The sequence below is a fragment of the Rhinoderma darwinii genome, chromosome 4 (assembly GCF_050947455.1).
Source record: "Rhinoderma darwinii isolate aRhiDar2 chromosome 4, aRhiDar2.hap1, whole genome shotgun sequence".
Lineage (NCBI taxonomy): Eukaryota > Metazoa > Chordata > Amphibia > Anura > Rhinodermatidae > Rhinoderma > Rhinoderma darwinii.
The window spans coordinates 403,470,648-403,495,692 of NC_134690.1; the positions used below are offsets into that span (position 1 = coordinate 403,470,648).

The 25,045-nt window shown below is 40.4% G+C and overlaps 1 protein-coding gene across 4 annotated transcripts in view; it reads left to right on the forward strand.

The window, feature by feature from the left end:
* The window catches only part of LRFN2 (leucine rich repeat and fibronectin type III domain containing 2), a 533,652-nt gene that overhangs the window by 229,960 nt on the left and 278,647 nt on the right, over positions 1-25,045 (forward strand). For all 4 annotated transcript variants that reach the window (XM_075863478.1, XM_075863481.1, XM_075863479.1 and 1 more), the window contains one exon: positions 18,635-18,724. The gene's annotated coding sequence lies outside the window, so the exon portion shown is untranslated. The remainder of the gene's footprint in view (positions 1-18,634; positions 18,725-25,045) is intronic.

Here is a 25,045-nt window from a genome sequence, read left to right on the forward strand (position 1 = left end):
TTATAAATGGAGGACTCATACATAGCTTTGGTGGGGTTATATTCATACGGATAGGACGGTGGATATTTAGGTTCAGCAACAGATTTACTGCCTAGGATAAAATCTAATCAGACACGAGGGCCGATGAATAAAATCTTGGATTTGTTACATAGACGACATTTAATTTATAGATAGAGGATATGTGAAATAGGAATGTAAAGAGATTGCTGCGGCTGCAGAGAATGATGTAAAGCTGACCTTTCCCAGACAGAGTGAGAAACGCTGAGGAATTACCATGAGCCTCACAGAAGAACAGAGCACGGGGCTCGCTTTGTATTATAGGGTAATGTACAGTCAATTGGTGCAGGAAATATTCATCATATCAACTGTTAAAAGAAATGTCCTTGGAAACTAATATTAGAAACTGAGGCTGTATTCTGGAAATGTCAGTGTAGAGAACAATATCTGAGGTCGAAATGTTACCGGGTGCTGGTGGCAGTGCTGGTACCAGTGTTGATCTTGAGATGGTTTGGTGCCTAGTATGTAAGTCATTTACTTATTTGGTATTTCTCTACACCCTACACGTGGGCATAATATATATATATATTACTATAAACTAAAGATATATGATTTCAATATCTGGTGCCAAAAAGAATCAATGATTTCCCGATTGGCACCAGCTATATCTTCCTTGTCTTTTCAAGTCTGGATTCAGGACAAATTGAACAGCTTTCAAATGTCATTGGCCTCAGGCGATGTTAACACTTGCATTGTGGTTTCTGTCTATAACAGAAACCGCGACGAATTCCGGGAACGGGATGCAGTGCTATTCTTACCATCAAATCTGATGGTAAGCCCATATACCACTTTGGAAATCTATGGGCCCATACTGTACATCAATATGTCTCTGATTGAAATCCGTATGAAAATAGGTTGTGACATGTTCTTTGAAATTCTGTATTACATAGGTAGTCTTCTATATAAGCATTACTTCTAGAGGAGAACGCAGTAAAGCATGGGGACATCATACAGTGAAATTTGGAGTTTCTATGGCTTTGCAATATGGAACCGCAGGCATTCTGAGTGCCGCCATACAAGGTCCGCTGCTGGTTGGTGCATGAGCTCATGCTGTCACTTCCTGCTGGAAGAAGGGGAGAGAGAGCTTCTTCAGTCACAGTCTAAGGATATAGAAATGTTTAGGGCGGTTTTTAGTGTCTATACATCAGACGTCGACCGTGACAAACACAATTCTGGCACCATTTGATGACGTGAGGATTGTTCCCATGACAATGGTTGGATATTGTTGACATCCCAAATCCTGTCCATGGTTAGAAGAGAGGATTTGGATATTTTGGAGGGCTTTAGGGGAACCACCTTCCTATTTAATGGTGTGACTGACAGTAATACTATGCCATTGCCATAAACTATACCTCATGGCGATCTTTTTTATGGACCACTTCCGCTGATATGCAATAAAGGGCTTATACCAAGTACCCAAATTTTTACTTCTCGTTTGTTTTTTGTTTTTTTATTTTATTTTTACTTAGATTACCCTCTATGATAAACAACTAAAGCAATGTACAGGAGCAGGTTACACCTGCCAGGGTTTGATAACAATTATCAGGGTCAACAGGGCAAGATTCCAGGGGGGGGGGGGGATGTACATTTCAGGACTTTACCTCTGCTTGGTCTGTGGTGGCCAGATTCTAAGGGACACCCGGGCTTGTAAGAGACACCCGGGCTTGTAAGAGACACCCGGGGTACAAGTATTCCATCAGTATGTAGACGGTATATGACCCTACACTGTGTCTCGTGTTGAACTACCATAGGATTAGGGGGCATTGTCTACGTTGGTATTTGTTCGAATAAAGGGGAGTTTAAGCTGTAACAATAAAGGTTTTTTTGGGGGGTTTCTTAGCTTTTTTCTTTCAGTGGCAGTGGGATTGTATATATAATAACACCCTAGTGTCCTAGTATAGTCCTTTTGCCAAATGACTTATTTTAGCAGCTAAAATGTTTCAATATTAGGATGAAAATTTAAGAGAAATGTGAAATTCTCTTCTGAAGCCCCATGACCTTATCAGCAGACTGCAAGGAGAAGTGATGGGCTTGTATAAAAATATTTATGGCTCCTGTTGGGGCGGCACTGGGAATAGCAGAAGATCATAACAACTTTTTATGGAATTTCTGTCTACAGTATGTAGGTCTCTAATATATTTGAGTGGTTCCCTCCAATGCTAAGTTACATTATGGGGTCTGTAGCCTTAAACAAATTCTTCCAATAAAAAAGACAATTTTAATAAGATTCTGAAGCTTCCGACATCATTCCAATTCTACGATATAATCACATTCCCATAGGACTGGTGCTGTCTCCGCACCTGGAAGGAAGTTCTGGTTGAAGAGTTTGTTGAGATGGATTAATAGTTGTTATTTTGACATTTACTTCTAGAACAATTTCTGGCATCATCTTTCCAGTTTCTCAGGGACCTGTGAGTCATTTTACCTTATTGTTTGCCTGTTCTGCTCCTGGACTAGATGACAACAGAGAAAGCTAATGGAATAAGCCAGAAGAGCCAGGAAGGATTGAACTCTCTAGGATTTTCTGACTTATGCTGGCCCTTCGTCTCTGGTTTAAGCCAATTATCATTACCAACCAGTAATGTTGGGGTCTCCTTGGCAGTAGAGGACAACTCAATGACTTATATTTACGAGATTCACGTTTGAAAGAAATGGCCTTCAAATTCTAAGGCATTGTACAAAAATCAAAGGACATTACCTTCTAAAATCAAAATAAAAAAACAAGTCCTCTTCTGCCGAGTTGTTAACATTCAGACTTTTCTTAGTTGTATCTCTTGAAAGCTGGGTGACAATCAATATGGCCAACCACATGGGTGGTCATCCAGCTATCCTAAAGTTTGAAACCTGATTTTAGAAGGGACACCCCGGTCAATATGTCCAGTTAGGGCATATGGATGTCATATAGGGGTATGTCCGGCTTGAGACACCCTCTACAGTGATCATATAGTGGTCAGATACCAGTACTACACAGAGCTCTGCAGAGTATTATCACACTGCAGACTATACAGTGATCATATAGTGGTAAGATACCAGTACTACACAGAGCTCTGCAGAGTATTATCACACTGCAGACTATACAGTGATCATATAGTGGTCAGATACCAATTCTACACAGAGCTCTGCAGAGTATTATTATGATGTAGACTATACAGTGATCATATAGTGGTCAGATACCAGTACTACACAGAGCTCTGCAGAGTATTATCACGCTGCAGACTATACAGTGATCATATAGTGGTCAGATACCAATTCTACACAGAGCTACACAGAGTATTATCACGCTGCAAACTATACAGTGATCATATAGTGGTCAGATACCAATTCTACACAGAGCTCTGCAGAGTATTATTATGCTGTAGACTATACAGTGATCATATAGTGGTCAGATCCCAATTCTAGTCTGCAGCATAATAATACTCTGCAGAGCTCTGTGTAGAATTGGTATCTGACCACTATATGATCACTGTATAGTTTACAGCGTGATAATACTCTGCAGAGCTCTGTGTAGAATTGGGATCTGACCACTATATGATCACTGTATAGTCTGCAGCGTGATAATGCTCTGCAGAGCTCTGTGTAGTACTGGTATCTGACCACTATATGATCACTGTATAGTCTACAGCATAATAATACTCGGCAGAGCTCTGTGTAGAATTGGGATCTGACCACTATATGATCACTGTATAGTCTGCAGCGTGATAATACTCTGCAGAGCTCTGTGTAGTACTGGTATCTGACCACTATATGATCACTGTATAGTCTACAGCATAATAATACTCGGCAGAGCTCTGTGTAGAATTGGTATCTGACCACTATATGATCACTGTATAGTCTGCAGTGTGATAATACTCTGCAGAGCTCTGTGTAGTACTGGTATCTTACCACTATATGATCACTGTATAGTCTGCAGTGTGATAATACTCTGCAGAGCTCTGTGTAGTACTGGTATCTGACCACTATATGATCACTGTATGGTCTGCAGCGTGATAATACTCTGCAGAGCTCTGTAAAGAATTGGGATCTGACCACTATATGATCACTGTATAGTCTACAGCATAATAATACTCTGCAGAGCTCTGTGTAGAATTGGGATCTGACCACTATATGATCACTGTATGGTCTGCAGCGTGATAATACTCTGCAGAGCTCTGTAAAGAATTGGGATCTGACCACTATATGATCACTGTATAGTTTGCAGCGTGATAATACTCTGTGAAGCTCTGTGTATAATTGGTATCTGACCACTATATGATCACTGTATAGTCTGCAGAGTGATAATACTCTGCAGAGCTTTGTGTAGTACTGGTATCTGACCACTATATGATCACTGTATAGTCTACAGCATAATAATACTCGGCAGAGCTCTGTGTAGAATTGGTATCTGACCACTATATGATCACTGTATAGTCTGCAGTGTGATAATACTCTGCAGAGCTCTGTGTAGTACTGGTATCTTACCACTATATGATCACTGTATAGTCTACATCATAATAATACTCTGCAGAGCTCTGTGTAGAATTGGTATCTGACCACTATATGATCACTGTATAGTCTGCAACGTGATAATACTCTGCAGAGCTCTGTGTAGTACTGGTATCTGACCACTATATGATCGCTGTATAGTCTACAGCATAATAATACTCTGCAGAGCTCTGTGTAGAATTGGTATCTGACCACTATATGATCACTGTATAGTCTGCAGCATAATAATACTCTGCAGAGCTCTGTGTAGAATTGGTATCTGACCACTATATGATCACTGTATAGTCTACAGCATAATAATACTCGGCAGAGCTCTGTGTAGAATTGGTATCTGACCACTATATGATCACTGTATAGTCTGCAGTGTGATAATACTCTGCAGAGCTCTGTGTAGTACTGGTATCTGACCACTATATGATCACTGTATAGTCTACATCATAATAATACTCTGCAGAGCTCTGTGTAGAATTGGTATCTGACCACTATATGATCACTGTATGGTCTGCAGCATTATAATAATAATTTGCAGAGCTCTGTCTAGTACTGATATCTGACCATTATATGATCACTGTATAGTCGTCTGCATGATAATACTCTGCAATTTTCAGAATTGGTATCTGACCACTATATGATCACTGTATTGTCTGCAGCTTGATAATATTCTACAGTGTCTAGAATTGGGATCTGACCACTATATGATCACTTTATAGTCGTCCACGTGATAATGCTCTGCAGAGCTCTGTGTAGAATTGGTATCTGACCTTTATATGATCACTGTATAACCTTCTGCGTGATAATACTCTGCAGTGTGTAGAATTGGTATCTGACCACTATATGATCACAGTATAGTTGTCCGCATGATAATACTGAGCAGTGTGTTGTACTGATATCTGACCACTATTTGATCACAGTATAGTCATCCGCATGATAATATTGAGCAGTGTGCAGTACTGATATCTGACCACTATATGATCACTGTATATTCTTCTGTGTGATAATACTCTTCAGTGTGTAGTACTGATATCTGACCACTATATGATCACTGTATATTCTTCTGCGTGATAATACTCTGCAGTGTGTAGTACTGATATCTGACCACTATATGATCACTGTATATTCTTCTGTGTGATAATACTCTGCAGTGTGTAGCACTAATATCTGACCATTATATGATCATTGTGTAGTCGGCTGAGTGATAATACTCTGTAGTGTTTAGAATTGGTATCTGAATTGCTGCTTGTGTAATAGTAGCATACACTGGTCCCTTATTTAAAAAGTGACGCCTGTCCTTAATTGTATGATTTGGTCTTTATATGTTCCACTTTTACTTTCCTACTTGTGGTGATGGTGTGGTTTACATATTTAAGGTAGTGGTGAAAGGCGTGACCGAGGAAAGATAAATTCCCCCCCCCCCTAGATTTAAATTCCGGATTTGACCCTGCCTTCTGGGCACTCCAGACAGGATAGGTGAGGCCACGCATGCTGCCCCTACCATTGTAGTTTATGGTTGGTGGAAACACTTGGTTATATCTGGGTTTTCCCGGCAGGTGGGAGTCCCAAAAGTGACAGACATTTATTGCACATACTATTGATTGGCATATCAATAGTGATAGTATCTATGTGTCCTAGATGGAGATACCTTTTTAAGTTTATTGTGGCTATTGAGTACAATCTGACAAAGTGGCTCTAGGACCAGAATAGGTTATGCCCCCCTGTTATAAATGGAGCACTCATACATAGCTTTGGTGGGGTTATATTCATACGGATAGGACGGTGGATATTTAGGTTCAGCAACAGATTTACTGCCTAGGATAAAATCTAATCAGACACGAGGGCCGATGAATAAAATCTTGGATTTGTTACATAGACGACATTTAATTTATAGATAGAGGATATGTGAAATAGGAATGTAAAGAGATTGCTGCGGCTGCAGAGAATGATGTAAAGCTGACCTTTCCCAGACAGAGTGAGAAACGCTGAGGAATTACCATGAGCCTCACAGAAGAACAGAGCACGGGGCTCGCTTTGTATTATAGGGTAATGTACAGTCAATTGGTGCAGGAAATATTCATCATATCAACTGTTAAAAGAAATGTCCTTGGAAACTAATATTAGAAACTGAGGCTGTATTCTGGAAATGTCAGTGTAGAGAACAATATCTGAGGTCGAAATGTTACCGGGTGCTGGTGGCAGTGCTGGTACCAGTGTTGATCTTGAGATGGTTTGGTGCCTAGTATGTAAGTCATTTACTTATTTGGTATTTCTCTACACCCTACACGTGGGCATAATATATATATATATTACTATAAACTAAAGATATATGATTTCAATATCTGGTGCCAAAAAGAATCAATGATTTCCCGATTGGCACCAGCTATATCTTCCTTGTCTTTTCAAGTCTGGATTCAGGACAAATTGAACAGCTTTCAAATGTCATTGGCCTCAGGCGATGTTAACACTTGCATTGTGGTTTCTGTCTATAACAGAAACCGCGACGAATTCCGGGAACGGGATGCAGTGCTATTCTTACCATCAAATCTGATGGTAAGCCCATATACCACTTTGGAAATCTATGGGCCCATACTGTACATCAATATGTCTCTGATTGAAATCCGTATGAAAATAGGTTGTGACATGTTCTTTGAAATTCTGTATTACATAGGTAGTCTTCTATATAAGCATTACTTCTAGAGGAGAACGCAGTAAAGCATGGGGACATCATACAGTGAAATTTGGAGTTTCTATGGCTTTGCAATATGGAACCGCAGGCATTCTGAGTGCCGCCATACAAGGTCCGCTGCTGGTTGGTGCATGAGCTCATGCTGTCACTTCCTGCTGGAAGAAGGGGAGAGAGAGCTTCTTCAGTCACAGTCTAAGGATATAGAAATGTTTAGGGCGGTTTTTAGTGTCTATACATCAGACGTCGACCGTGACAAACACAATTCTGGCACCATTTGATGACGTGAGGATTGTTCCCATGACAATGGTTGGATATTGTTGACATCCCAAATCCTGTCCATGGTTAGAAGAGAGGATTTGGATATTTTGGAGGGCTTTAGGGGAACCACCTTCCTATTTAATGGTGTGACTGACAGTAATACTATGCCATTGCCATAAACTATACCTCATGGCGATCTTTTTTATGGACCACTTCCGCTGATATGCAATAAAGGGCTTATACCAAGTACCCAAATTTTTACTTCTCGTTTGTTTTTTGTTTTTTTATTTTATTTTTACTTAGATTACCCTCTATGATAAACAACTAAAGCAATGTACAGGAGCAGGTTACACCTGCCAGGGTTTGATAACAATTATCAGGGTCAACAGGGCAAGATTCCAGGGGGGGGGGGGGATGTACATTTCAGGACTTTACCTCTGCTTGGTCTGTGGTGGCCAGATTCTAAGGGACACCCGGGCTTGTAAGAGACACCCGGGCTTGTAAGAGACACCCGGGGTACAAGTATTCCATCAGTATGTAGACGGTATATGACCCTACACTGTGTCTCGTGTTGAACTACCATAGGATTAGGGGGCATTGTCTACGTTGGTATTTGTTCGACTAAAGGGGAGTTTAAGCTGTAACAATAAAGGTTTTTTTGGGGGGTTTCTTAGCTTTTTTCTTTCAGTGGCAGTGGGATTGTATATATAATAACACCCTAGTGTCCTAGTATAGTCCTTTTGCCGAATGACTTATTTTAGCAGCTAACATGTTTCAATATTAGGATGAAAATTTAAGAGAAATGTGAAATTCTCTTCTGAAGCCCCATGACCTTATCAGCAGACTGCAAGGAGAAGTGATGGGCTTGTATAAAAATATTTATGGCTCCTGTTGGGGCGGCACTGGGAATAGCAGAAGATCATAACAACTTTTTATGGAATTTCTGTCTACAGTATGTAGGTCTCTAATATATTTGAGTGGTTCCCTCCAATGCTAAGTTACATTATGGGGTCTGTAGCCTTAAACAAATTCTTCCAATAAAAAAGACAATTTTAATAAGATTCTGAAGCTTCCGACATCATTCCAATTCTACGATATAATCACATTCCCATAGGACTGGTGCTGTCTCCGCACCTGGAAGGAAGTTCTGGTTGAAGAGTTTGTTGAGATGGATTAATAGTTGTTATTTTGACATTTACTTCTAGAACAATTTCTGGCATCATCTTTCCAGTTTCTCAGGGACCTGTGAGTCATTTTACCTTATTGTTTGCCTGTTCTGCTCCTGGACCAGATGACAACAGAGAAAGCTAATGGAATAAGCCAGAAGAGCCAGGAAGGATTGAACTCTCTAGGATTTTCTGACTTATGCTGGCCCTTCGTCTCTGGTTTAAGCCAATTATCATTACCAACCAGTAATGTTGGGGTCTCCTTGGCAGTAGAGGACAACTCAATGACTTATATTTACGAGATTCACGTTTGAAAGAAATGGCCTTCAAATTCTAAGGCATTGTACAAAAATCAAAGGACATTACCTTCTAAAATCAAAATAAAAAAACAAGTCCTCTTCTGCCGAGTTGTTAACATTTCCATTCAGACTTTTCTTAGTTGTATCTCTTGAAAGCTGGGTGACAATCAATATGGCCAACCACATGGGTGGTCATCCAGCTATCCTAAAGTTTGAAACCTGATTTTAGAAGGGACACCCCGGTCAATATGTCCAGTTAGGGCATATGGATGTCATATAGGGGTATGTCCGGCTTGAGACACCCTCTATCTGCCAATCTGGCAGTCCCGGAACGTTCTTGCATTACATGGGCAGCCATTTATTTAACTGCCTGTAATGTAATGCTACAGTACATGCCAAGTGTAGGGTTGTATAAAAAAGTTGCCGCTTCAAACAACCGATGTTGGAAGATAACTCCAAATAATTTTTTACTCAAATTGCGGCTCAAGAAAATTTTCTTCCAGGAGAGAATAATGGACGAGGTTATCATGGCACTCTTGTCCTTATTAACAAATCTGATATATGTGGCTGAGCCTTATTTGAAAATGGCACACGTGTATGGCCGCTTAGGACAATTTATTATGACCCTGGTGCCAGTTCTGCCAGTTCCTGCCTTTCGTTGCCATTCACATCACATGTCTGTATACTTAGGCATTGGCTCCATTGTCTATAATCCCCAATAGCGCCATGTCTGAACTATTTTTTCTTTTTTTTTTAACCGTCTACCTGTTAGTATTTTTGGATGCGCGGTATACAAAACTAAAGTCTGGAATAACATCAGTAACTTTCCCAGAGATCTCCATCCCCTCAGGTCACGCTATGTAAGAACAGAGTGTTTCAATACCGTACATCATACACACCGGCAGATCGGTGCACGTCTCACCGCAGTACATTGCCTTTTGCAATCTTCAAAGTATTTCATAAATAATTTGTAATTGTTTTCTACATTTCCTTAAATTGGAGCAGCCGTAACAGATTAGACATGTTAAAGCTAAAAACAAAATACAAAAGTAGAAAAATATACAAAAAGTTTCAATAGTTAGAAGAGTATTTTAGCAATGCTTTAGAATAACATTTTGAATAAATTTGCCTAGTTCTGGAATACATTATGTCTTATACTCCAGTCACATCCAGAGCTGCATTCCTAATTCTATGCATTTTTGGCAGATCTCAGCAGTGCGTTGACATGATGGGTTGCCAATAGTCTGGGCTTATTCTAAGTTACTGTATGGCATAGATGTAGCAGGGCCAGAGGGGTACCATGAAGCTTCTGGGTTCGATATGAAATCTGAAACAGGGTCCTAAACTAATACCAGTCACTTATAGTACTGTTGTCCTTATATGAGGCAGAGAGACCCCTAGGGCCACCTCAGGCTACAGGGTCCCGGTATAACTGCAACCTCTACACCCAGGGCCGTATTTGGAGTTGGTGCTGGCTTAGCCATGATTAAGGACGCAGTAAGCGTCTGAAACGCGTAGGCACCGCTCGATGCCACCAAACCACTCTCTGTACTGGGGAAACACTTGCACATTTTTTCAATATTTTTTAAGTATCTTTGAATAAAACTTGGAAGAAGCTTCCTATTTTAACGGACACATACAACTCAGCGCTGGATCCACTTCTTCTATCCTTTTGTCTAACCAATGAACAGCTTAGAGTTGTCACTGCTGAGTTTACTGTCATAGACCCAGGAAGGTAAGTATAATATAGGTTTTGCTTTTTTAGTTATTATTGTTACTAATGTGTTTTTTTACAAGTTCGGTCATTGGACTACTTTGGATTCGAGGACTACTTCAATGGCAGAGTTTTTATTTTCAATGAAAAGGTTAACAAGGGTTGTGTGTGGGGGGGTTTATTTCAATTAAATATTTTTTCTGTGTTGGTGTCTTTTTTAACTTTATTCCTACAGTGTCCATTACTAAAGCGTGGCTTAATGTTAGCCGGTGAAGAGGCTAACACTAACCCCCATTCTTACCCCGGTACCCACCACCACCAGGGGTGCTGGGAAGAGCCGGGTACGATCCAGTACCCGACCATCTGTAGTGACGGTCGGGTACTGGGGCAGCCAGAGGCTGGTATTATTAAGCTGGGAAAGCCCAAAAACAATAAACCTTCCCACCCTGGTAATGCCAGGCTGCTGCTGCTGTGTTGTATCTGGCTGGTTATGAAAAATGGGGGGACCCTATGTTGTTTTTTTCAATTATTTATATAGATATTTTAAATGCTGTAGGGTCCCCCCTGCTTTTCATAACCAGCCAGATACAATAAAGCACCCGCAGCCTAGCATTATAAGGGTGGGAAGGCCCATTGTTTTTGGGCTTTCCCAGCCTAGTGATACCAGCCTTCGGCCGCCCCATTGCTTCAGATGGTCGGGTACTGGATTGTAACCCGTGCTGGGGATGGGTACCGGGGTAATAATAGGGGCCTCTTCACCGGCTAACACTAAGCCTCGCCTTATTAATGGACGCTGTCAATTAAACAGCCGCCATTACTAAGGCAGTAGTAATAAAGTTTAAAAAAACACAGACGCACCAAAAAAAAATAGTTTATTGAAATAAAACACCCCATAAAACCCTCGTTAACCAATTTATTGAAAAAAAATGGCGTCATCAATGTAGTCCTTGAATCCGACGTAGTCCAACGACCGAGTCTGTAAAAAAACACACACAGAAAAATAAAAAAATTGTAACACTAAGTACTAAAAAAGCAAAGCCATTATAAGGGTTTGCTCACATAGGGTTTTATGCTGGCAGAAAAATCGGCCTCAAAATTCCTTCAGGAATTTTGAGTCAGATTTGGATCTGCCTGCACTCTCTTTGCTTTGTTTTTTTTTTTGGCGGCAGCCATTGAGTACACGGGCAAAAAACACCACTTTCTCTGGCAAAAGTTGTTAGAGACGGAAACGCCTTTAGAAAGGGCATGACGCTTCTTTTTCCTGCTTGCGAGAAAAAAAGCCTCTGCCTCCCATTGATTTTTGGAATTTTGAGGCAGATTTTGAATTGACAGCGTTATTTGATTTTTTTATTTGCGTTTTTTTTTGCCTGCATTTTTTTAAGCCGTTGAAGCGAATGCAAAAGACGCCGGCAAAAAAGCACCAAATGAGCGCCGCAGGTATTTTCTGTGTCCTATTCATTTCAATTGAAAGTCAGAGGGGGAAACCAGTTGAAGAACATCAGCCACCCACTCACAGTAAAAAGATCATCAGCCACCCACTCACAGATTCCTGTGTAAGTAGTGCCACACAGCCCCCTGTTAGGTAGTGCCACACAGCCCCCTTGTAGGTTGTGTCACACAGCCCCCTTGTAGGTTGTGTCACACAGTCCCCTTGTAGGTTGTGTCACACAGCCCGCTTGTCGGTAGTGCCACACAGCCCCCTTGTAGGTAGTGCCACACAGCCCCCTTGTAGGTAGTGCCACACAGCCCCCTTGTAGGTAGTGCCACACAGCCCCCTTGTAGGTAGTGCCACACAGCCCCCTTGTAGGTCGTGTCACACAGCCCGCTTGTCGGTAGTGCCACACAGCCCCCTTGTAGGTCGTGTCACACAGCCCGCTTGTCGGTAGTGCCACACAGCCCCCTTGTAGGTTGTGTCACACAGCCCGCTTGTCGGTAGTGCCACACCCCCTTGTAGAAGGAGTTGCCCCCGATGTCACGGTCCATATATGGACAGATACAATAAGCGCTCCGTCCAGGAGCGGAATCCCCGGCAACAATGGCGCTATGTACAGGAAGGGAGGGGGTGCTATCTACAAGTGGGCTGCAAAAAATCTCCTGCTCACATGTACTACACGCTGTGAGGAGAAAGAGAATGCACGACCTGGCAGTGGTTCAGAGGAGTGTTGCGGCACCCCTGGATGGTTCTCACGGCACCCCGGTTGGGAACCACTGCATAGGCAGTACATGATTTATACAAACCTGCCCTGGACCTGGTGCAGCGCCCTCCTGCTCCTCCGTCCGATCCCCACAGCGCTTCTTAGACTGAGTCTAAGACACGCCCACTGTTCTCGTCTTGGCCACAGCTGCTCACGTGGCCAATCCAATAACAGAGAGCGTGGATTACAGTCTGAGGAACGCTGGTGACGCGCACCCGCTCCCCCTGCCATGTAAGTGACCTGACCGCTGGTCGGTCAGGTCACAAGTCCAACTCGGGAAAAAAAATAACATGATTCTGCAGCCGCCCCCTCTGATGGACACCCTAGGCACTGCACCCCTAGACTTCCAAGTAAACCTACTTCTTTATCTCAACTCAGATATTTATAATAGTGATCTAACAGAGCAACCCCCACAAAAACAGTGCAACCAATGTAGCAGCGCTGATACATCTGTACGTAAGGTGATGCATGTTTTTATGATGTAGCAGGTCTGAAATTAGCCATGCATACCTCTGAACATTTCAATACCTGTTCACAGGCCATATTCATTCCCACCCCTGATCTTCCTGGCAATGCCCCCAAAACTCCAGAAAAGCCCACTTTGGGCACATTTGTATAAGCTCTGCTCCCTTTGAGGTTAGATTTATGGAACAACCCATGGTTGGGAGGTATGTATATATATGTTACACGTTTGATAACATCTAAAGGTACATGACCAGTTTTTAAAGGAAATTACAGGTGTAGCCAGAAGAGGCTACCACTAGGGCATGTTGCCCGGGGGCTGGGTGCCAGGGGGGTGCCAACAAGCCAGTTTTCATTGGCCAGTAACGTTACATACTGGAATGGAGGCAGAAAATTGAACATTTGCCCCGTGTGAAGAAAAGCCTAGCTGTGTCTCTGCAGATGCGGTGGATGGCAATGTAGCAGAGCTAAGTTCTGTCATTTGGCCTAATTCATCCTGATATTGAGATGTGGTTTTCCAGACTAGGTTATCAGAAAAGGTTGGCCTCATAAAGACAACTCCACTCCATATTTCCGAGTTAGGGCATATGTACGTCAGACAGGAATCCCTGTATGAGCCGAAAAAGAGAAGCGCCCTGTAATATTGGCTGCCAATATGGTAGACTCAACCATTTGAATGACAGACCTGTAATGTGACGTTTTAGGAGAAATGCCTGGCAAGAATTTCAGGGGTGCTGGGGGCTTGCTCTTTTTGAAAAGGTTTGTGTCAGATTAGACAACCCTTTACAGTGCGCCTACTGTATTACTATCATTTATTTGCACAAATGACAATTTGTGAAACATTATAATGTTTATCATTCGGGTAAAATGGTGTCTTCCTCACCTCCCAGCAGCCCGCAGTTCCGCATTTTTCTGTAAATATACACAAACCTAAGTTATCAAAAATTAATTTGCAAAGAAGAGGGGATGAGGGGGATGCAGCTGCAGCTTCTCCCTGAATGTTCCAGTGACACTGTATGAGGGGGAGGGGCCTGGGGAGGAGCAGAGGGTAGACATCTGGTTGGCACAGAGCACCCAGCACAACTGTGACATCCCGCAAGGAAGAGGAATACAGAGAGGATCTGCAGGTTATACACATTACTGGCTGCTCTTCACCTACTGCTCATCAATTGCTGCCTAAAGACTGAAATTACCATTGATTTTAAAGCCTTAGAAGTGAAAAGTTCATGAAACAGAAACTCCCACAGATCCTGATACTCCGAGGCTTTCAGTTCATGCTGGGAGTTGTAGTTTCACCACACCTGAAGAGCTATAGCTTGCGGGCACTACATACCAAAGTACAATCAGTTGCTATCTGTTTACAAGAAAATGGCTACAATGTATCTCTTCAGAAGAACGCACTGATACAATTGGATCTGTCTGTAACGTTGAGCAGAGTGGATTGTGTGACAGCTCTTGATATTCAGTGTGTGTACAGGATCGAAAGGGGAAAATAAGCAGGAGAGGAAACTGACAGCGGCTTACAACACAAATATAATTGGATTTACCTGTGAAGCGGAGGTGCCCGAGCAGAGAAATTATTAATTGTATCAAACATGCAGAAATATTATTATTACAGGAAAGTAACCAGCAATATTTATATAATGTACAGGAACGTATCACAAGGTGGAGCAATATATTTATGTCATCGATATACCCCTTTACAATACAAGCAAAGATTCAGAGGTCTCTTCCATTGGGGGGGGGGGGGGGCTTTTGAAGGATTAATAGACCTAAAGTCCAAAGCTTAAAGAAACACTCTAAGAAAAACTGACACACTGTGTCATGGCTAATGCATGAGCTGAGGGGGCGGAGCATGACACAAGGATTCTTTCTTTGGTGTTCTTTCAATTCCTGCATCATGCTCCGCCCCCTCAGGACCTGATTTAGGGATAACACGGTATAAGTGTCCATACTGCTGGTTATAAATTGTCACCTGTAATTGACCCCATCCTTTATTAACATATAAGTTCAGTTTGAATTGACAAATATATTATTGATCAGGAGGAATGTGGGGTGAAACAATTTTGGCACCACTTATCTCAGATAAAACAATCACCCCAAAAAATACAACATCGTTAATCCTTTACATAATATATAGTGCCCCTATGCCGTTGCTTCTGAAGGGTCCCCCGTGTCTTTGGCTCTATTTAAAAGTCCACGCAGTCTTCGACTAGGGTGCCTAGAGTCCACTAGTAGGAGTAACTCTGGGTGCCACTCTATAGTAACATGCAAATATTGTTAGTTTATTTTTTGGGCTTCAGGGCGCAGCATTTTAAATTTATTTATTTATTTTATTTTTTCATCGCAGCATTCCAAGAGCCATAACTGTTAACTTTTTTTGTATGTAGGCTAATCTTGTCAATGGCACAATTTGAGGGTACAAGTCATTTATTGATTCCATTTTTGGAAATTTCTGAGAAAAAATATTGGTGGGAGGGGGGATGGGAAAAGATAACAGATCCGCAATCTTTTTTTATTTTTATTTTTTTTATGGTATGCACTGTGCGGTATAAATAACATGATAACTTTATTCTACAGGTCAATAAATTTGCGACCATACCAAATATGTTTGGATTATTTCATATTTTACTGCTTGTGCACGGTAAAATCATGTTTTATGAAACTTTTTTGTGTTTCGCCCTATTCCAAGAGCCATAACTTTTTCATTTTCCCACCAACGTATGAGGATTTATTTTTTGCAGGACAAGTCTTAGTTTTTAGTAGCAGTTTCAGGGACATGATTGATCTTTATATTTTTGTGGCAATGTGAAAATTAAAGCGCAAATCCAACATCATTTTTTTCTCGCCATGTGGTATTAATACTTTATTATCTGTATCACTCCAAGGTGCCACCATCACTATCCAAGCGGCCAAATTGCTGGGATCATAGTTATCTCTGATCCCAATCATTAGAGCGGGATACCGGTTGTATAAAACAGCTGGTACAATCAAGTGAGGAAGCGGTAAATGTTCAGGGGTTAGGGCCCATGGAGGGAGAAGACGACCCCGCTACACTTCTTATTGGGGGCTTTATTTGGAGTTTATTGGCGGGACATGCAGGCTGTGGGGCTTCTAAACAGGGAGGGCCCATTGTTAGTTTAGGGACCCACCAGGGGATTCCCCGGTTCCCTGGTGGGCCATTGCGAGCCGGATTCCAGGGATATTTTCTATGGTCTCTTGTAGTGAATTTGTCAGTAAAAAAACACATAACATAAAAAAAAAAAACAATAAACGATTGAATGCTAAGAATTATTTCACTTGTAATATATATTTATATTGTATAAACTGTGGTGCATTCCCCCTGATAATGTTGTAGCTTGGAACATTAAGGAGATTTAGACTGATGATGAGAATGAGCTCAGGGTTATTCTCATTACTCTGATACCAGGTCATTAAAGATATTTTTGTCGCGGTTTTGGCAAATCCACAACTTTGGGTCACTGTGTAATTACAGTTGGACTGATCCACTAGAGAACAAAAAAAGATGCCCAGGTTGTAACGTGATAATAACGCCCAAACGCAACAAAGCCCCTGAGGTCTAAAAACATACGACCCCATGTATAAACCCAACTTGAACTTCCTGTGCTGCAATGAAATATCTAGAACAGCCCCCCCTACACCTACCATGTGCCCATTTATAATACTGATGTCACTGTATGTGGGTGAAGGGCTTTTTTGGTCCCCTCAGGGATATACCTCTGCAATGAAGTGTTGGTACACACCAACCATAGGAGATGGACTTTTGAGTTTTTCATCATTCTGTAAACATATAACGTGTTCCGGAGACGATCTGACTCCTCCATCCGGAGCCGGAGCCATAATATAGTTGACGCTTTTTTTCCTCAACCCCCCCCCCCCACCCAAATATTGATGTCCATTCTGCTTGTCTGACAACAAAAATGTCATGTTTAGGTTCAACTTAAACTTCTTGGTAGACCCGAATTATACAGTCGTTGAGAATAATTGAGGTGGTGGAGGAGGCAAGTCACCATGGAGCTCATTATCTTTATTATTCTAATTTACTGTTGTGATATAGTGACAAGACGAGGCTCAGATCATTGTGTCACCAATTTATTAGATTGTCAAAGAGGAAATGTGGAGACGCATAGCAGCTGAAACAAACAACAGATGGTGAGGACTGCATAACGTTGTAAGAACTGGCAAACACGATGGGGATTTACGTCTTCACCCACAAGTCGAGCCAAAGAGTCTCTGGACAGAGAACGAGGGAGAGTGGTTATTTGTCGTCTCTTATAGAGAACAGTCAGAGCAGATGGCACTGGTACACAATACCCATATAACAAGCAGCTGTTTCCTTTCTGGAGTGAACAGTGCTGAAGTTATAGTCATCGGGTCCAAAAACACATTATATCCATCGACAATACAGTCATGTGGAAATGTGGGTGCCCAAAATGGAAGTAAATAGTAGATTTATGATGTAGCATTAGGATGAGCCCGGTAAAAGCTAGTGGAGATCGGGTTGGAAGACCGATACTGGAAATGCATTAGTTTCTTAACTATTTTTGTTGCATTTTATGCAATTGTGACCTCCAATTTAGAAATTAAAGGGCACCACATGAAGAAAGTCTAGACTTTTTGAGTATAAAAAAACCAACTCAGCTCAGGCGATGCCATCCTGACCCGCCTCCGCCTCAACCTCCACCTCTATCTCAACCTCTTCTTTATAGAAAATGCCTTTAAGAGCAGACCATATGCGTATATGTTTAACTCAAGGCTGCCAGTTATGTCTTAGTGGGGCTATTATTAATACAGGGTATAACGGCACCACCTATCAACTATATACCCTGTGGAGCAAATACTATATATACTCAATAGAATATACAGGTAAAGCCTGATAAATTTCAAGGTTAAAGAGGACTTGTCAACTCTCCCGACAGTCTTCATTTTTTAAAAATTCTGTTCCTCTGTACAGAATTCTGCACAGGTTGATCTGCAGTGCATTGTGGGAGCTCAGTTGACAATAGTAATGTTCCGCTGGTCACATAACTGTGTGCAAAGTAGTGTCAACCCCACAATCCTCCTCAGACTGTTTCAAAAGTCAGGCAGCAGAATTCTGATTTCAGCTCTTGCTGGAGTACCTAGTGTGATACATCCTGATTATCAGTACAACATAAATAAAGCAAGTGACTAAAATTCTAGGAAGATTTAAGCTGTGAAATGTTGTTAACTTTTTCCCAAATGGAAACAATCATGAAAAACTGTTTTTGTGAAGAATCCTGTGATTGCACTAATATTTATTTTTTTGTTTCTCCTCTTAGGTAATCAATTCAGACAGGAGACAACGTGAGCTTTCAGGGCACAGACCATGATCTCTGAAATTCTGGCGAGCACCCCTCATTAAAGCTAGGGTGAGTTATCAAACTATACAAACTTCTATATGTAAATCATCTGTAACCGTCCGTGACACGGAAAGAGCTGTCACGTCTGAGCCGCTATGTGTACATTATATTCAGTGCACCAATATATTATATTACATCAGCTAAGTACTTACCATTTAAGGCGCGTTCACACTAACATTTTTTAGGCATATATTTTGTTAATAGAAGGATATATAAATAAATGGATTTTTTTAGTTGATTCTTACTCATTTCTACGACAGGAAACCTGATGAACAAATGTAACATGTTGTGCCAGTCCAGTCAGAATCCAAAAAACACATTATGTTATGGGACCTAATCATTGGCTTGGCTGGCAGATGCCAAGGCCCTATGGGTTTTGGGAATGTAAAGTGATCTTGGTAAGCTGAACATGGGGTAAATAGGGGCCCCCTGTAATTCTGTTTCCCAAGGGCCCTCATAAACCTTGTATTTTTTTCATGCTGAAGTCCATAAAGAATGGATTCCCCAACTGACACAAATGGCACAAAAAAAATCTAAAATTGACACAAAAAAAACAACCGCAAAAGAACAACAACAAAAAGAAAACCTTGGTTGTTTTAACAGAACCAGATCCAAAAATCTTATATAATTATAAGGATACCGCCAGCGCGATCTAAAATGTACACAAAAATCACAAAACAACAAAAAAAAAAACTGGTTGTATCAACAGAACCAGATCCAAAAATCTTATATCGTTTTCGGCATGGCTGCTCAATCAATGAAGACCAAAAGTGTAAAAAACAAAAAAGGGGAGAAAAACTGTTTTCTATATGGGTGGAAATGGTCAAGCTACAGTATAAGATCCATTTCCACGCTACTTCTGTGACATTGTACACATTGTAAATAATTAAGGCTATGTTCATACTGGAACGGAAGCCATATCGCTCTGCCAAATCCGTCATTCAAAGGATACCGCCAGCGCGACCTTATTGACTCACAATTGGGTCAGGTGTTGTGACCTTCATCTTGAGGGGATAAAATGTGATGTGTGCTTCCGATCGGAGCCTCTGATAGCAGTGTGAACGAAGCCTTTATGCTAAAAGTCCTAACATTGTTTATGCCTAATAAATCAAAACAGCATTTGCTTACTGTTTAAGTAATAGATACACGGTGAACTATAGCCTCATAGAATGGCGCCATCAAATCACAGAATGTAATTTATGGGGATTAAATGAATCTGCAGCAGTAATTTGTAACAAATATTTACAGAATCAGCCCTTAAAACCTACTTAATATAAATGATTGTGAAACCTCGAAAATTGATACTAAATATTAATTATGTGCTTTCCGTGGCACCAGCCTGACATTGAGAATGGATGATTTTAATCAACGTCAACCCAGCTCGCTCTCTGCATAAGATTTATATATTTACATGAAGATTTTTTTGTTCCTTACAGTAAATGAGCAATTTGCAGAAAAGCTGCTTACATTTCTCCCTATGACTTCTCTGAACTAGATATTAAAATCAAAGAAATCCCTGATACACTTTTCCATAATTCATAATTTGAGAATATGGGGAGTCGTTTTTTGTTATTTTGTCAATAATGTTGCATAAAGCTGAGTAACTTTGTATCTATTTTGCTTTATTTATCTTGTAATGATTTTATGTAACATTAAGTTTTGTTCTCCAATCACATCCAAAGCTGAATTTGCAATTGCCGTTTCCCGCTAGATCTTTGAATTTCTTTCATTTTTTCTGGTGTTCCGTTTCTGGTTTATGTCTATATAGAGTGGAGGCCACCAGCCTTTTCTAGCGTGTGAGCCACTGTCAAACATGACAGCTGGTGCTGAGCCTCACTGGGTATAAAATAGGAAAAAAAACAACATTAACCATATGAGTCACTGGCCTGATATCCTCATATTGACGACCAATGGTTACATTTTGACCCTAGTGCCAAGTTTCTGCAAAATTATGACATAAAGGTATTTAGAGCTGCCACCAGCCAGGAAACGACATTCAGGGAATACGAGAGTCTCGCACGCCTCCTACATTGACTTGGAAACACTAATATAGAGCGTGCTCTGCTGTAGGGTAAAGATGTAGTGTTTACATCAAGTAGTCTATTCAACAGTCTGATGGACTACGTCAGAGGACAGTCCATTATAGGATATCGGATAAGGAGTATGGGGTGTGTCTGTCAGTTTCAGGGTAAAAAAATCAGATAAAAAGTATATAAATTGATATAAAAATGGCATTGTATAGATAAATAAAAAGAATAAATAATAACACATTATTAAATAATACTAATAATAATACGGACAAAACACTAATAAGTCTAATAAAAATAATAATAATATTTATTATTTTTATTAGCATGTGTTATTATTACTATTATATTATTTTTTATTAATTTTATTATTATTATGAGTAATAGTATTACAATTTTATATTATTATAGTTCTTTTATTATTATTTTTAGTAGTATTAGTAACATTATAATATTATTATTATATTATTTTTTATATTATTATTACTATTATTATATAATTTTTTATATTATTATTATTGTTATCAGTAGTAGTAGCATTTATGGTATTATTATTTTATTACTATTATTATAAGCATTATTGTTACCATTAGTAGGTTATTTTTTATGTATTATGTTGTTATAATTTGTATTTATTTTCAGTGTTTTTTTATGCATTATGTTGTTATAATTTTTATTATAATTATTATTAGTATTATTATTAGTAGTAGTGATAGTTTTATGTATTATTATGTAGTTTATGATGTATTATGTTATTATTATTTGTATTTATTTTTAGTGTTTTTTTATGTATTATGTTATTATTTTTAGTATTAGCATTATTATTCGTTATTATTTTTGCTACATTGCTCAGACACATTTGAAAGACATTTATTTTGATGTTTCGTATCGTTGCCCAGTAATGACCTGAGAATATTCCAGTATCTAGAATGTGCTTTTTACAAGATATCACATATTTTGCGGCTGCCTCCGTGTGCTGCCCGCATACATTAATTTGGAATGCATTGGTAACTTTGGAGGAATTGTGATGATTTCTTACCTTAATCCCAGAAGTCTATGCATATTACACAGCTCATGCACTGAAATAGTATCAAATTGTATTTCCAGTTGCTTCACCAGCTGAACACTGATCATGACTAAAATGTTTGTGCAATAAACAGAGGAGATGATACATTTCGGGATTATTCTCTTGAATTTTCGTTTGTATCCTGGAATACGCCAAAATAGATGGAAAAATACCAAGACTGTGTGTGTTAGAAGAGAGCAGAGGGGGATCTCGGAAAGTTTAATTTGCCACATTGTTCTATATTTTGGATCAACAGATGTCAGATGGGAATTTTCCGTAAAGACGAACTCCAATACTTTTTTTATTTTGATCATTGGACACCTTTTGTGCCATTATATCACATGATCCAATGGTGACCCGCTGGGAGTTCCTGGTGATTCTGTATTCGAAGGGGTCACCATCTCTTCGTGTGACCCACTTCCGGCTGCCTCCACGTGTTGGTTACCAAATAACTGATAGATACAAGTTCAATTACATATATACGCTGCTGGGTCAAAAAATAGGATTTACTAATGGCAGGAAAAGTAACTTTTATTAAATTATAAATAAAATGTGAAAAAAATGTGACAAAAACACCCTGATGTCCGTGTTCTGTTGAATACTGACGTACCGAAGACTCAAAAAATAAGTATTGCAATACTTAATACTAAATCTTTGAAACAAGTACGCCCTATAGTTCCGTTAGCTCTCAGTCAGAATGGTATTTATCCTACTTCGGGTATGTGCACACGCTGTGTTTTCAACCGTTTTTCGGGCCGTTAACGTCACGAAAAACAGCTGAAAAATCAGAAGCTGAACGCCTCCAAACATCTGCCCATTGATTTCAATGGGAAAAGCGACGTTCTGTTCCGACGGGGCATTTTTTTACGCCTCGTTTTCCAAAAACGGCACATTAAAAAGACGCCCGTGAAAAACAAGAGCATGTCACTTCTTGGGTTGTTTTTGGAGCCGCTTTTCATTGACTCTATAGAAAAACAGCTACAAAAACGGCCGTAAAAAATGCCGCGAAAATGGCTTAAAATCGTCTGGAAATCAGGAGCTGTTTTCCTTTGAAAATAGCGCCGTATTTTCAGACGTTTTTTGGTGAGCGTGTGAACATAGCCTAAGTGTCCGCCCTATGGATGTTAGGCTATTGGAGACTCACTCACCTGTATAAGCACTATCCCTGATAGTAACCAACCAAAGGCTATTCAAGTCCTCTGAAAAGTGCAACTCCTGCTTGATTTGAGTCTGAGTCCTGTATTCTATATATCCCTATATTCTATCTTCAACATGTTTCGCCAGTAATTTTAGCTGGCTCATCAGGAAGCATACTGATATAATGACGGGATGCATTCAAGATTGGCAGTGGCCACGATCTCTCAGCATTTCCACTGTTATATACCCTAAATCACGCCCAGATATGACTCACACACCTCCCCTTCATGTCCAATCAGCAGCAGGGCGGGCATGGCTTGTGCTCTGACGTGGCTCAGCTGCCTTGGACGGGTGGCGGGGTCATAGTGGTGACGTAATGTTGCCTCCACTTGTGCGTCAGTCCCTTAACACCACTCTCCCTCCTCCCTTCTAACCTATTTTTCCGACCCCTGCCTTGACATGCAGTACAGCGTGGGCATGCAGAAGGGAGCGCTTCCTCAGGGAGAAAAAAAAGAAGGAAGCTCCTCCCAAGATGGCTGATAGAATAAAAAATGATGCCGTTATGGTATGTAACGCTGTCAAGAGGGAATAGATGGTATCACTATATTACCCTACTGTATTGGGATTAGTTGAGAAAAAAAAAGTCCGAAGTGCTTCTTTAAATGGCCCCGTAATTAAACTGATGTTTTTTTTTTGCACAACTTCGTTATAATAAACATCTGAGGATTATTTTCATGAATTAACTTATTTTGTGGCTCTCCCAAACTCATTTGTGTTTCCTAATCAATATGGCTGCTTATAAATATATAATGGGGTATCAACCCAGCCTTATTAGAATACAGAATTTCATTGCTGACTACTGACTGGCCTGTCATGTGACATTTCATATACTGTTAATCAACGGTGAATGTGATTGGTCAAACAACTCACTGGACAAGTCTACAGACTCCACCCCTTAGACTCATTCAGACATAGGCAAATCCCCCTTAGGCCTCATGCACACAGCCATATTTCAGATTAAAGTTATACGACTACCTAATTGAAGGCCCATATTCTGCTATAGGCCCTATAATCTCTGATTTCTTATGGAAATTGTGGCAATGATAAATCTGGCACTGGTTTGCTCCTGCGCTCCCTTTAGGGGTCTCGTTAGAATTGTGTCATGTAACTCTATGTCTGTATGAAGATAAACAGCAGATTTAGAGCTCTGTTTAAGAAAAATGGAGGTCCGGCTCCTATAAAATATGGTATGAAATTAATCGGCACTGAACTAGTCCTCACAATGATCAGTAGACAGTAACTTTTTGCACTTTGGCATCCATTTGACTGACATGGAAATATATAGGTTTCATTATGACATCAAATACATTTGTGACATCATCCTTGTGGCAAAAATAATTTAGCTGTTTATTAACACAGCACCAACAAACGCATGCAATGTTTCGACTCACGCCTCAGTCTTTGGATAATGGAGCCCTGATTTCTATGATTTCAAACAGATCCTAACAAATCTTGACGGATCCCATTGACTATGATAGGGCCCAAAATGTTTCGGCCGTGGTTCCAGTATTTTTTCCTTTATTTTTGTACAGCGCTATAGAAAACGGAAATCCAATGGAAAGGGAAACCAGGCAACAACCCTTTTGGTGCTGGTTAACACTTCCGCACCCCTAACTACCTGGGATAGAAGTAGGACCGGTGAAGAGGGGATCCCTGAACAGGTTGTAACCACCCATTAAAAATAGGGATGCGGCCAACCTGGTCTGGGCCCCTTTCTCCATGGGTCTAGTCTCCCCCTATGGTCGGAATGGCCTTGGAAAGAAGCAAGTTTTGCCATAATATGAGCAAAAAAAATAGCATTCTTTGTGAGATTTGTTATATTTTGTAGAATGATAGATATATATTTAAATAAAAAATGAATGCGCCCTCACAAAGAAGCTGCGGCTATGTGGTCTCTTTGGGCTAAGGACCTTTACCACGTGTGGACGGTACAGATAAATCTAGATAGAATTGACATGTTATTTCCCTCCATGGAAGTTCTCTAGCGCCTCCGCTAATATTTTTAATCTGAGATATAAAGGAGAATATGTGCTGATAATC